The 13,875-nt window shown below is 44.4% G+C and overlaps 1 long non-coding RNA gene across 1 annotated transcript; it reads right to left on the reverse strand.

The window, feature by feature from the left end:
• Positions 1-9,645: 9,645 nt before the first annotated feature.
• On the reverse strand, positions 9,646-13,327 carry LOC139544457 (uncharacterized). Its single transcript, XR_011668876.1, has 2 exons — positions 13,114-13,327; positions 9,646-10,067 (listed from the first exon to the last, which is right to left on the reverse strand). It is a non-coding gene; the product is annotated as an uncharacterized lncRNA (long non-coding RNA).
• Between the last annotated feature and the right edge of the window lie 548 nt (positions 13,328-13,875).

Below are 13,875 nucleotides of genomic sequence, written 5' to 3' on the forward strand. Positions count from 1 at the left end.
TAGTGATGTCATGTAGTTATTAGTGATGTCATGTAGTTATTGGTGATGTCATGTAGTTACTGGTGATGTCATGTAGTTATTAGTGATGTCATGTAGTTACTAGTGATGTCATGTAGTTACTAGTGATGTCATGTAGTTACTAGTGATGTCATGTAGTTACTAGTGATGTCATGTAGTTACTAGTGATGTCATGTAGTTAATAGTGATGTCATGTAGTTAATAGTGATGTCATGTAGTTACTAGTGATGTCATGTAGTTACTAGTGATGTCATGTAGTTAATAGTGATGTCATGTAGTTACTAGTGATGTCATGTAGTTACTAGTGATGTCATGTAGTTACTAGTGATGTCATGTAGTTACTAGTGATGTCATGTAGTTACTAGTGATGGCATGTAGTTACTAGTGATGGCATGTAGTTACTAGTGATGGCATGTAGTTACTAGTGATGCCATGTAGTTACTGGTGATGTCATGTAGTTACTAGTGATTTCATGTAGTTATTAGTGATGTCATGTAGTTACTAGTGCTGTCATGTAGTTATTAGTGATGTCATGTAGTTATTAGTGATGTCATGTAGTTATTGGTGATGTCATGTAGTTACTGGTGATGTCATGTAGTTATTAGTGATGTCATGTAGTTACTAGTGATGTCATGTAGTTACTAGTGATGTCATGTAGTTACTAGTGATGTCATGTAGTTACTAGTGATGTCATGTAGTTACTAGTGATGGCATGTAGTTACTAGTGATGGCATGTAGTTACTGGTGATGTCATGTAGTTACTGGTGATTTCATGTAGTTATTAGTGATGTCATGTAGTTACTAGTGCTGTCATGTAGTTATTAGTGATGTCATGTAGTTAATAGTGATGTCATGTAGTTATTATATTGGTGCTGCTGTTACTGTATCCATCACCAACATGGTGGATTAAACACAGTGAGGCTGTGCTGCCAACACAAAACACGGTGCAGTCTGTATCTGACATCATTGGGATTAAGCTTAGTTTTATTTAAACAGTGATGCCAACTGAGTGGATTAATCTAACATATTTTAATATATCTACTGTAATAATCTAACACATTGATCTACTTCACTATATATTGTTCTGATCAGCTCACAGTGACATACAGGAGGATAGTGGTGGCAGGCTAATGCTGGGGGGACAGGGGATGGATGTGAGTGTGTATAATCATACGTAGTCCCTCTTAGGATAAAGGTTCTCTGTATAACTAAGCAAACCAGGAAATAAGTAAATCTAGTAGCTAAATCGGTAAGCTTTATTCTGGTTGCCAGTTTCTAAAGCAGAGCTGCAACAGGGTGAGAAGACCAATGATACAGGCTAGCTAGCTATCAGACATAGCTAGCTACTACTAGGGTGGGCAGACCAATGATACAGGCTAGCTAGCTATCAGACATAGCTAGCTACTACTACGGTGGGCAGACCAATGATACAGGCTAGCTAGCTATCAGACATAGCTAGCTACTACTAGGGTGGGCAGACCAATGATACAGGCTAGCTAGCTATCAGACATAGCTAGCTACTACTAGGGTGGGCAGACCAATGATACAGGCTAGCTAGCTATCAGACATAATTAGCTACTACTAGGGTGGGCAGACCAATGATACAGGCTAGCTATCAAACATAGCTAGCTACTATTAGGGTGGGCAGACCAATGATACAGGCTAGCTAGCTATCAGACATAGCTAGCTACTACTAGGGTGGGCAGACCAATGATACAGGCTAGCTAGCTATCAGACATAGCTAGCTACTACTAGGGTGGGCACACCAATGATACAGGCTAGCTAGCTTTCAGACATAGCTAGCTACTACTAGGGTGGGCAGACCAATGATACAGGCTAGCTATCAAACATAGCTAGCTACTACTAGGGTGGGCAGACCAATGATACAGGCTAGCTAGCTTTCAGACATAGCTAGCTACTACTAGGGTGGGCAGACCAATGATACAGGCTAGCTATCAAACATAGCTAGCTACTACTAGGGTGGGCAGACCAATGATACAGGCTAGCTAGCTATCAGACATAGCTAGCTACTACTAGGGTGGGCAAACCAATGATACAGGCTAGCTAGCTATCAGACATAGCTAGCTACTACTAGGGTGGGCAGACCAATGATACAGGCTAGCTAGCTATCAGACATAGCTAGCTACTACTAGGGTGGGCAGACCAATGATACAGGCTAGCTAGCTATCAGACATAGCTAGCTACTACTAGGGTGGGGAGACCAATAATACAGGCTAGCTAGCTATCAGACATAGCTAGCTACTACTAGGGTGGGCAGACCAATGATACAGGCTAGCTAGCTATCTGACATAGCTAGCTACTACTAGGGTGGGCAGACCAATGATACAGGCTAGCTAGCTTTCAGACATAGCTAGCTACTACTAGGGTGGGCAGACCAATGATACAGGCTAGCTATCAAACATAGCTAGCTACTACTAGGGTGGGCAGACCAATGATACAGGCTAGCTAGCTATCAGACATAGCTAGCTACTACTAGGGTGGGCAAACCAATGATACAGGCTAGCTAGCTATCAGACATAGCTAGCTACTACTAGGGTGGGCAGACCAATGATACAGGCTAGCTAGCTATCAGACATAGCTAGCTACTACTAGGGTGGGCAGACCAATGATACAGGCTAGCTAGCTATCAGACATAGCTAGCTACTACTAGGGTGGGCAGACCAATGATACAGGCTAGCTAGCTATCTGACATAGCTAGCTACTACTAGGGTGGGCAGACCAATGATACAGGCTAGATATCAAACATAGCTAGCTATCAGACATAGCTAGCTACTACTAGGGTGGGCAGACCAATGATACAGGCTAGCTAGCTATCAGACATAGCTAGCTACTACTAGGGTGGGCAGACCAATGAACCCGGCTAGCTAGCTATCAGACATAGCTAGCTACTACTAGGGTGGGCAGACCAATGATACAGGCTAGCTAGCTATCAGACATAGCTAGCTACTACTAGGGTGGGCAGACCAATAATACAGGCTAGCTAGATATCAGACATAGCTAGCTACTACTAGGGTGGGCAGACCAATGATACAGGCTAGCTAGCTATCAGACATAGCTAGCTACTACTAGGGTGGGCAGACCAATGATACAGGCTAGCTAGCTATCAGACATAGCTAGCTACTACTAGGGTGGGCAGACCAATGATACAGGCTAGCTAGCTTTCAGACATAGCTAGCTACTACTAGGGTGGGCAGACCAATGATACAGGCTAGCTAGCTATCAGACATAGCTAGCTACTACTAGGGTGGGCAGACCAATGATACAGGCTAGCTAGCTATCAGACATAGCTAGCTACTACTAGGGTGGGCAGACCAATGATACAGGCTAGCTAGCTATCAGACATAGCTAGCTACTACTAGGGTGGGCAGACCAATGATACAGGCTAGCTAGCTATCAGACATAGCTAGCTACTACTAGGGTGGGCAGACCAATGATACAGGCTAGCTAGCTATCAGACATAGCTAGCTACTACTAGGGTGGGCAGATCAATGATACAGGCTAGCTAGCTATCAGACATAGCTAGCTACTACTAGGGTGGGCAGACCAATGATACAGGCTAGCTAGCTATCAGACATAGCTAGCTACTACTAGGGTGGGCAGACCAATAATACAGGCTAGCTAGCTATCAGACATAGCTAGTTACTACTAGGGTGGGCAGACCAATGATACAGATTAGCTAGCTATCAGACATAGCTAGCTACTACTAGGGTGGGCAGACCAATGATACAGGCTAGCTATCAAACATAGCTAGCTACTACTAGGGTGGGCAGACCAATGATACAGGCTAGCTAGCTATCAGACATAGCTAGCTACTACTAGGGTGGGCAGACCAATAATACAGGCTAGATATCAAACATAGCTAGCTACTACTAGGGTGGGCAGACCAATGATACAGGCTAGCTAGCTATCAGACATAGCTAGCTACTACTAGGGTGGGCAGACCAATGATACAGGCTAGCTAGCTTTCAGACATAGCTAGCTACTACTAGGGTGGGCAGACCAATGATACAGGCTAGCTAGCTATCAGACATAGCTAGCTACTACTAGGGTGGGCAGACCAATGATACAAGCTAGCTAGCTATCAGACATAGCTAGCTACTACTAGGGTGGGCAGACCAATGATACAGGCTAGCTAGCTATCAGACATAGCTAGCTACTACTAGGGTGGGCAGACCAATGATACAGGCTAGCTAGCTATCAGACATAGCTAGCTACTACTAGGGTGGGTAGACCAATGATACAGGCTAGCTAGCTATCAGACGTAGCTAGCTACTACTAGGGTGGGCAGACCAATGAAACCGGCTAGCTATCAGACATAGCTAGCTACTACTAGGGTGGGCAGACCAATGATACAGGCTAGCTAGCTATCAGACATAGCTAGCTACTACTAGGGTGGGCAGACCAATGATACAGGCTAGCTAGCTATCAGACATAGCTAGCTACTACTAGGGTGGGCAGACCAATGAACCCGGCTAGCTAGCTATCAGACATAGCTAGCTACTACTAGGGTGAGCAGACCAATGATACAGGCTAGCTAGCTATCAGACATAGCTAGCTCCTGCTAGGGTGGGCAGACCAATGATACAGGCTAGCTATCAAACATAGCTAGCTACTACTAGGGTGGGCAGACCAATGATACAGGCTAGCTAGCTATCAGACATAGCTAGCTACTACTAGGGTGGGCAGACCAATGATACAGGCTAGCTAGCTATCAGACATAGCTAGCTACTACTAGGGTTGGCAGACCAATGATACAGGCTAGCTAGCTATCAGACATAGCTAGCTACTACTAGGGTGGGCAGACCAATGATACAGGCTAGCTAGCTATCAGACATAGCTAGCTACTACTAGGGTGGGTAGACCAATGATACAGGCTAGCTAGCTATCAGACATAGCTAGCTACTACTAGGGTGGGCAGACCAATGAAACCGGCTAGCTATCAGACATAGCTAGCTACTACTAGGGTGGGCAGACCAATGATACAGGCTAGCTAGCTATCAGACATAGCTAGCTACTACTAGGGTGGGCAGACCAATGATACAGGCTAGCTAGCTATCAGACATAGCTAGCTAATACTAGGGTGGGCAGACCAATGATACAGGCTAGCTAGCTATCAGACATAGCTAGCTACTACTAGGGTGGGCAGACCAATAATACAGGCTAGCTAGCTATCAGACATAATTAGCTACTACTAGGGTGGGCAGACCAATGATACAGGCTAGCTATCAAACATAGCTAGCTACTACTAGGGTGGGCAGACCAATGATACAGGCTAGCTAGCTATCAGACATAGCTAGCTACTACTAGGGTGGGCAGACCAATGATACAGGCTAGCTAGCTATCAGACATAGCTAGCTACTACTAGGGTGGGCAGACCAATGATACAGGCTAGCTAGCTTTCAGACATAGCTAGCTACTACTAGGGTGGGCAGACCAATGATACAGGCTAGCTAGCTATCAGACATAGCTAGCTACTACTAGGGTGGGCAGACCAATGATACAGGCTAGCTAGCTATCAGACATAGCTAGCTACTACTAGGGTGGGCAGACCAATGATACAGGCTAGCTAGCTTTCAGACATAGCTAGCTACTACTAGGGTGGGCAGACCAATGATACAGGCTAGCTAGCTATCAGACATAGCTAGCTACTACTAGGGTGGGCAGACCAATGATACAGGCTAGCTAGCTATCAGACATAGCTAGCTACTACTAGGGTGAGCAGACCAATGATACAGGCTAGCTAGCTATCAGACATAGCTAGCTACTACTAGGGTGGGCAGACCAATAATACAGGCTAGCTAGCTATCAGACATAGCTAGTTACTACTAGGGTGGGCAGACCAATGATACAGATTAGCTATCAAACATAGCTAGCTACTACTAGGGTGGGCAGACCAATGATACAGGCTAGCTAGCTTTCAGACATAGCTAGCTACTACTAGGGTGGGCAGACCAATGATACAGGCTAGCTAGCTATCAGACATAGCTAGCTACTACTAGGGTGGGCAGACCAATGATACAGGCTAGCTAGCAATCAGACATAGCTAGCTACTACTAGGGTGGGCAGACCAATGATACAAGCTAGCTAGCTATCAGACATAGCTAGCTACTACTAGGGTGGGCAGACCAATGATACAGGCTAGCTAGCTATCAGACATAGCTAGCTACTACTAGGGTGGGCAGACCAATGATACAGGCTAGCTAGCTATCAGACATAGCTAGCTACTACTAGGGTGGGTAGACCAATGATACAGGCTAGCTAGCTATCAGACGTAGCTAGCTACTACTAGGGTGGGCAGACCAATGAAACCGGCTAGCTATCAGACATAGCTAGCTACTACTAGGGTGGGCAGACCAATGATACAGGCTAGCTAGCTATCAGACATAGCTAGCTACTACTAGGGTGGGCAGACCAATGATACAGGCTAGCTAGCTATCAGACATAGCTAGCTACTACTAGGGTGGGCAGACCAATGAACCCGGCTAGCTAGCTATCAGACATAGCTAGCTACTACTAGGGTGAGCAGACCAATGATACAGGCTAGCTAGCTATCAGACATAGCTAGCTCCTGCTAGGGTGGGCAGACCAATGATACAGGCTAGCTATCAAACATAGCTAGCTACTACTAGGGTGGGCAGACCAATGATACAGGCTAGCTAGCTATCAGACATAGCTAGCTACTACCAGGGTGGGCAGACCAATGATACAGGCTAGCTAGCTATCAGACATAGCTAGCTACTACTAGGGTGGGCAGACCAATGATACAGGCTAGCTAGCTATCAGACATAGCTAGCTACTACTAGGGTGGGTAGACCAATGATACAGGCTAGCTAGCTATCAGACATAGCTAGCTACTACTAGGGTGGGCAGACCAATGAAACCGGCTAGCTATCAGACATAGCTAGCTACTACTAGGGTGGGCAGACCAATGATACAGGCTAGCTAGCTATCAGACATAGCTAGCTACTACTAGGGTGGGCAGACCAATGATACAGGCTAGCTAGCTATCAGACATAGCTAGCTACTACTAGGGTGGGCAGACCAATGATACAGGCTAGCTAGCTATCAGACATAGCTAGCTACTACTAGGGTGGGCAGACCAATAATACAGGCTAGCTAGCTATCAGACATAGCAAGTTACTACTAGGGTGGGCAGACCAATGATACAGATTAGCTAGCTATCAGACATAGCTAGCTACTACTAGGGTGGGCAGACCAATGATACAGGCTAGCTATCAAACATAGCTAGCTACTACTAGGGTGGGCAGACCAATGATACAGGCTAGCTAGCTATCAGACATAGCTAGCTACTACTAGGGTGGGCAGACCAATGATACAGGCTAGCTAGCTATCAGACATAGCTAGCTACTACTAGGGTGGGCAGACCAATGATACAGGCTAGCTAGCTTTCAGACATAGCTAGCTACTACTAGGGTGGGCAGACCAATGATACAGGCTAGCTAGCTATCAGACATAGCTAGCTACTACTAGGGTGGGCAGACCAATGATACAGGCTAGCTAGCTATCAGACATAGCTAGCTACTACTAGGGTGGGCAGACCAATGATACAGGCTAGCTAGCTTTCAGACATAGCTAGCTACTACTAGGGTGGGCAGACCAATGATACAGGCTAGCTAGCTATCAGACATAGCTAGCTACTACTAGGGTGGGCAGACCAATGATACAGGCTAGCTAGCTATCAGACATAGCTAGCTACTACTAGGGTGAGCAGACCAATGATACAGGCTAGCTAGCTATCAGACATAGCTAGCTACTGCTAGGGTGGGCAGACCAATGATACATGCTAGCTATCAAACATAGCTAGCTACTACTAGGGTGGGCAGACCAATGATACAGGCTAGCTAGCTATCAGACATAGCTAGCTACTACTAGGGTGGGCAGACCAATGATACAGGCTAGCTAGCTATCAGACATAGCTAGCTACTACTAGGGTGGGCAGACCAATGATACAGGCTAGCTAGTGTTGATAATTGGATATGGAGAAGGGTGAGCCGGTCAAGGATCGATTCAGACAAGGTGGTAAATTGTATGACAAGTGACAGTTTTATTTAAGAGTAAAGATATCTGGTACAAGCGTGCACGGACTTATTCATTTCGCTCATATGGAACTTGCAGAAATAAGCCCAGATAACAGAGTGCATTAGACATTTTATACAGTACAGAAAGTAGGTTGAGTCTGGAAGTTCTGGTCCCCTGGTTGGTTCTGATGAGTTGGGCGAGGTCTCCTTCAGGCTAGTATCACTGTCCCATTGGCTCTGAGTAGAGTTCTTTGTCTTCAGAAATGTTCAGCTAAAACAGGAGATTAGGTGTGTGCGTAGATGTTCCTATTTTGACATTTCTGTGTGTCTCTGTAAAATGTTCAGACTGAAGAGGAGATTTTGTGTGTGCGTAGATGTTCCTGTCTTATCTATGTTTATGAAAGGTTTACGTCAGCCCTCTGTCCTTGGGTATGTGTGTGTCTCAGTATCTCGTGGAATGCAGTACCAAGCACCCTTTTCTTGTCAGTGTTTATAAAAGGTCTATGTCAGCCATCTGTCTCTGGGTATGTGTGGGTCTCAGTATCTGCTTATGAGTTTGTGAGAAACCCTGTTTTGAAAGAAGTTAGTTATAACAATGTAATAGGGATATGCTTGTGTTATATTAAATGGTATTTATTACACTAGCTATCAGACATAGCTAGCTTCTACTAGGGTGGGCAGACCAATGGTACAGGCTAGCTAGCTATCAGACATAGCTAGCTACTACTAGGGTGGGTAGACCAATGATACAGGCTAGCTAGCTATCAGACATAGCTAGCTACTACAAGGGTGGGCAGACCAATGAAACCGGCTAGCTATCAGACATAGCTAGCTTGTTTGGGAAAGACCTATCTAGCTACTACTAGGGTGAATAGACCAACGATACAGGCTATCTACAGTGCCTTCTCAAAGTATTCATACCCCTTAACTCATTTCACATTTTGTTGTGTTAAAGTCTGAATTTAAAATATGATTCAATAGATGTTTCACCCTCACAATCTGCACACAACACCCCATAATGACAAAGTGAAATGTTTGAAAATAATAGCTGTTGAATCATTCAGCCTACAGTAGCAGCCAATGTGTGGTGTTCAATGTAGACCTACATTCCATGAGACTTTTGAGGAAAAGAAACATGCAGGGCTTGACATTAACCTGTTAATCCACTTGTCCTTCAGACAATGTTGTTGTGTTGTTTATTGCAGGGAATCAGACAACTTATGTTTCCCTGTGCATTTGGCTACTTACCTTGTTCCACAATACAACACTGCCCCTTGAAGACAAAAAAAAGCTCTTTATCTGACTCCATCTAGACTGCGTGCCTATGCAAGCCTGCCACTTAGAGGGAACATTGGGTATGAATACTTACTTAAATGAGATACCTGTATTTCATTTTCAATACATTTGCAATCATTTAAAAAAAAAATGTCATTATGGGGTAAAGTGTGTAGAATTCAGGCTGGAAGACAACAAAATGTAAAATAAGTCAAGGGATTTTATTCATTTCTGAATGCTATTTAGCAAGCAGACATACAGTCCCAGTGAAAAATTTGGACACACCTACTCATTCAAGGGTTTTTGTTTATTTTACTATTTTGTACATTGTAAAATAATAGTGAAAATCTATGAAATAACACATGTGGAATCATGTAGTAAACAAAAGTGTTAAACAAATCAAAATATATTTTAGATTTTAGATTCTTCCAAGTAGCCACCCTTTGCCTTGATGACAGCTTTGCACACTCTTGGCATTCTCTCAACCAGCTTCACCATGAATGCTTTTCCAACGGTCTTGAACGAGTTCCCACATAAGGCTGAGCACTTGTTGGCTGCTTTTCCTTCACTCTGCGGTCCAACTCATCCCAAACCATCTCAATTGGGTTGAGGTCGGGTGATTTTGGAGGCCAGGTCATCTGATGTAGCACTTCATTACTCTCCTTCTTGGTCAAACAGCCCTTAGACAGCCTGGAGTTGTGTTGAGTCATTGTCCTGTTGAAAAACAAATTATATCATCTACTAAGCGCAAACCAGATGGGATGGCATATCGCTGCAGAATGCTGTGGTAGCCATGCTGGTTAAATATGCCTTGAATTCTAAATAAATCACTGACAGTGTCACAAGCAAAGCACTACCACACCATCATACCTCCTCCTCCATGCTTCACAGTGGGAACTAAATCAAATCAAATGTTATTTATCACATGCGCCGAATACAACAGGTGTAGACCTTACAGTGAAATGCTTACTAAACAAGCCCTAACCTCTTGACGCTAGGGGTCAGATTTTTTTATATTTTTTAAATAACGTTCCCAAGGTAAACGGACTATTTCTCAGGTCCAGATCGTAGAATATGCATATAATTTACAGATTAGGATAGAAAACACTCCAAAGTTTCCAAAACTGTCAAAATATTGTCTGTGAGTATAACAAAACTGATTCTGCAGGCGAAAACCTGAGAAAATCTAATCCGGAAGTGCATTTTTTTTTTTTTCTATCTGTGTTTCCTGGCCCGTCTTTCTTCCATTTAAAGGGGTATCAACCAGATTCCTTTTCCAATGGCTTCCTCAGGCTGTGACCAGGCTTTAGACATAGTTTCAGGCTTTTATTTTGAAGAATTAGCGAGATTTTTCAAAAGTAGTCAGGTGTCCTCTGATTAGTTCCTGCGCGCGAGAGGGTAGCTCTCCATTTTCTTTTTCTCTCTTATTGAATAGGTTACGGTCCGGTTGAAATATTATCAATTATGTTTGTTAAAAACAACCTGAGGATTGATTATAAAAAACATTTGACATGTTTCTACGACCATTACGGATACTTTTTCGAACTTTCGTCGAACGGAACGAGGCTTTGGTTTTCTGAACATAACGCGCAACCCAAATGGCGTTTTTTTGTTATAAAAGTAATATTTATCGAACAAAAATAACATTTGTTGTGTAACTGGGAGTCTCGTGAGTGCAAACATCTGAAGATTGTCAAAGGTAAGCGATTAATTGTATTGCTTTTCTGACTTTCGTGACCATGATAATTTGGGGCTAGCTGTTCTAGCATTGATTGATACACTCACAAAAGCTTGTATTTCTTTCTCTGTAAAGCATATTTTCAAAATCTGACACGATAGGTGGATTAACTTGATTATAAATATTTTTAGTAATATTTTGTGCCCTGCAATTCTGGACCCCCAAAAAACATCTGGGTCAGATGGTTTAGACCCTTTCTTCTTTAAGGTTGCTGCCCCTACCATTGCCAAGCCTATCTCTGACCTTTTAATCCTGTGTCTCCTTTCTGGGGAGGTCCCCATTGCTTGGAAGGCAGCCACGGTTCATCCTTTATTTAAAAGGGGAGATCAAGCTGATCCTAACTGTATTGGCCTATTTCTATTTTGCCCTGTTTAGCAAAGTGTTGGAAAAACGTCTCAATAATCAACTGACTGTCTTTCTTGATGTCTATTGTATTCTCTCTGGTATGCAATCTGGTTTCAGGTTATGGATGTGTCACTGCAACCTTAAAAGGTCCTCAATGATGTCACCATTGCCCTTGATTCTGAGCAATGTTTTGTTGCAATTTTTATTGACTTGGCAAAAGCTTTTGATACGGTAAACCATTCCATTCTTGTAGGCCGGCTAAGGAGCATTGGTGTCAGAGGGGTCTTTGGCCTGGTTTGCTAACTACCTCTCTCAAAGAGTGCAATGTATAAAGTCAGAAAATCTGCTGTCTCAGCCACTGCCTGTCACCAAGGGAGAACTCCAACGCTCTTCTCAATTTACATCAACAACATAGCTCAGGCAGTAGGAAGCTCTCTCCTCCATTTATATGCAGATGATACAGTGTTATACTCACCTGGCCCCTCCCCGGATTTTGTGTTAAATGCGCTACAAAAAATCTTTCTTAGTGTCCAGCAAGCTTTCTCCACCCTTAACCTTGTTCTGAACACCTCAAAAATAAAGGTCATGTGGTTTGGTAAGAAGAATGCTCTCCCCACACTTGTGATTACTTCCTCTAAGGGTTTAGAGCTTGAGGTAGTCACCTCATACAAGTACTTGGGAGTATGGCTAGACAGCACACTGTCCTTCTCTCAGCACATATCAAAGCTACGGGCTAAAGTTAAATCTAGACTTGGTTTCCTCTATCGTAATCGCTCCTCTTTCACCCCAGCTGCCAAACTAACCCTGATTCAGATTGCCATCCTACCCATGGTAGATTACGGAGACATAATTTATCGATCGGCAGGTAAGGTTGCTCTCGAGCGGCTAGATGTTCTTTACCATTCGGCCATCAGATTTACCACCAATGCTCCTTATAGGACACATCACTGCACTCTATACTCCTCTGTAAACTGGTCATCTCTGTATACCCGTCGCAAGACCCACTGGTTGTTGCCTATTTATAAAACCCTCTTAGGCCTCACTCCCCCTATCTGAGATATCTACTGCAGCCCTCATCCTAAACATACAACACCCGTTCTGCAAGTCACAATCACATTCCAAGATGGCGTAGCAGTGGGGATGTCTGTTTTGATTGTCTTGTACCGTCCCTTGTATATATCGTTTTTCTTCGTATATATTTTGTATATATTTGTATTATTTTTTTAATCTCATTTTCCATCTACGGATTGAGTATACTCTCCTCACCCAATGTGGTATGGATCTGCTATTTTTTACACTTTTGAACCGGAACCCCCTTCAAAAGCTACCAAGCTAACTAGCCACTAGCTAGTAGTCAGTTAGCCACTGCCAACGGTCATCACCGTTAACGCGGACTGCCAGCCTCAGCCCAGGCAACTCTTGCCAGCCTGCACAGCGCGATATCTACCCAGAGCATTTCAGGCTGCTTTTCTCTAATACATCCCCGGATTCCTACCGCAAGCTCTGAACCTTTACACCGGATAATCGCAGCTAGCTAGCTGCTATCCGAGTGGCTACTCCTGGCTAACGTCTCTGTCCCAAAGCAAACACCAGTTAGCCTGGAGCTAGCCTCGAACTAGGCCCATCTCCCGGGCCAGCCGAAGAAATTCTATCAAGCAATCCCTGGGCTTCAATTACCTCTGTTGCCAATTGGCCTGGACCGTTTGCTGCCGACACGGAGCCCCACTGATCCATCACGACTGGTCTACCGACGTGACCGTCCGAGGGGGTATCAACAGACTCTCCCGTTGCGACGTCCCCCTGAGGCCCATCTGCTAGCCTGCTGCAAGCCCCGGCCTGCTAGCTGTCTGAGTCACCGTGCCTTCAGCTCACCTAGCTACTCACTGGACCCTATGATCACTTAGCTACACATGCCTCTCCCTAATGCCAATATGCCTTGTCTATTGCTGGTTTGGGAAGCAATTTTTTGGCTTATTTCACTGTAGAGCCTCCAGCCCTGCTCAATATGCCTTAGCTAGCCCTGATGTTCCATCCCCCTCACATGCTGTGACCGCACCTGGCTTAAATGGTGCCTCTAGAGACAAAACCTCTGTCACCGTCATTCAATGCCTAGGCTTACCTCCACTGTACTCACATCCTACCATACCCTTGTCTGTGCATTATGCCTTGAATCTATTCTTCCACGCACAGAAACCTGCTCATTTTACTCTCTTTTCCGAATGTACTAGACGACCAGTTCTTATAGCCGTTAGCCGTACCCTTATCCTACTCCTCCTCTGTTCCTCTGGTGATGTAGAGGTTAACCCAGGCCCTGCAGCCCACTGCATTACTCCCATTCCCCAGGCGCTCTCATTTGTTGACTTCTGTAACCGTGAAATCATTGGTTTCATGCATGTTAACATAAGAATTCTCCTCCCTAAGTTTGCTTTATTCACTGCT

The sequence above is a fragment of the Salvelinus alpinus genome, chromosome 18 (genome assembly GCF_045679555.1).
Source record: "Salvelinus alpinus chromosome 18, SLU_Salpinus.1, whole genome shotgun sequence".
Lineage (NCBI taxonomy): Eukaryota > Metazoa > Chordata > Actinopteri > Salmoniformes > Salmonidae > Salvelinus > Salvelinus alpinus.